The sequence below is a fragment of the Gavialis gangeticus genome, unplaced genomic scaffold, assembly GCF_001723915.1.
Source record: "Gavialis gangeticus isolate Ggan-Ray unplaced genomic scaffold, GavGan_comp1, whole genome shotgun sequence".
In the NCBI taxonomy this organism is placed as follows: domain Eukaryota; kingdom Metazoa; phylum Chordata; order Crocodylia; family Gavialidae; genus Gavialis; species Gavialis gangeticus.
The window spans coordinates 70,567,674-70,568,797 of record NW_017728994.1 but is presented as its reverse complement, the minus strand read 5'-3'; the positions used below and the strand labels follow the sequence as shown (position 1 = coordinate 70,568,797).

The 1,124-nt window shown below is 44.4% G+C and overlaps 2 protein-coding genes across 3 annotated transcripts in view; one reads left to right on the top strand and one right to left on the bottom strand.

Moving 5' to 3' along the window:
* The window catches only part of DOCK1 (dedicator of cytokinesis 1), a 599,368-nt gene that overhangs the window by 330,946 nt on the left and 267,298 nt on the right, over positions 1 to 1,124 (bottom strand). The window lies entirely within an intron of this gene.
* The window catches only part of FAM196A (family with sequence similarity 196 member A), a 64,235-nt gene continuing 63,121 nt past the window's right edge, over positions 11 to 1,124 (top strand). The window contains exon 1 of the mRNA XM_019502994.1: positions 11 to 179. The gene's annotated coding sequence lies outside the window, so the exon portion shown is untranslated. The remainder of the gene's footprint in view (positions 180 to 1,124) is intronic.

Sequence of the window (1,124 nt, the reverse complement as noted above, 5' to 3'; positions counted from 1 at the left end):
GGGGGGGGGGGGGGGGGACCAAGTCTCCGGGAAGCAAAAGGTTTCCAGCCGGTGGTATCTTTGCAGCAGATGCTCCTGCAAGAGTGGATCGTTTCCCTGCAAGCTTGCAGAAGTGAACGGAGAGACATGCATCACAAAGGAACTGCACAGATCTTTACTTATTTGTAAGGCAGCGTAAGGTAAGGTGAGCTTTCCACTGCAATTAGACATGTCAGCATGAACTGTTCTGCGCCTCCCAGGACCGGAGGGATCCGGGAGCTCTGCGCCGTCGCCTCCCCGACACAGGCTCTCTTTAAATAGCGAGTGCTTACATGTTTTCGTGATTAAAACTTCATCGTGGGAAGTGGACGGCAAAACGCTGAGCCTAAATATTTGGGGAGGAGGGAATGTTATGCAATAGTATATCTGGCTGCCTGGGAATAGCTGCTGCGTCCTGTAACTTTCATGACAGATAAGGGGAGAAGGGATTGGGGAAAAGATCACGGTACATGTCCAAAGCATGTCTTCGTTCGAGAAAAATACCATGGTCTCCTCTTATAAAAATACTTTGCCAGAAGGTTAGTACTTAGACCATCCCCAAAGATGCACAAAGTCTTGCAGGATTGATTACAACTACCTACCACTGCTTTTTAACTTTGATATTAGAAAGTCCAAATAGATCTGTAGTGAAGAAAAAAATTATACCTCTCCATAATAACCCATAGTAAAGGGAATATTTGCCAGCATCTTTCCTTCTCAACTTGGTGTGCCATACTTTATTTAAAAAAAAAAAAAAAAAGGACACGCACATTCTCCGCCCCCCCTCCCCCGCAGGCTCTGAAGCTGCAGGCATTTTCTGAACTATTATTAATGTTGGAAAATAGTGGTCCTCACTATTTAATATTCCAACTTCCAATAATCTAACATATTCAATTGGAAATGACATGAAAATGCAGCAAATGGGACAAAAGGTAGCACCAAAGTCAGAGAGAGAGAGAGAGACGAGGACCTTGCATCTTGCTGCTTCATGCTGAGCGTTTCTGTCTCGCGTCTGGTATCACTCAAATAAAAATCCTCTCTTGTGACCTCAGCATCTCTACTTAATACAATGCCACAAAAAAAAAAAAAGCTCCAGCAATCAAGGG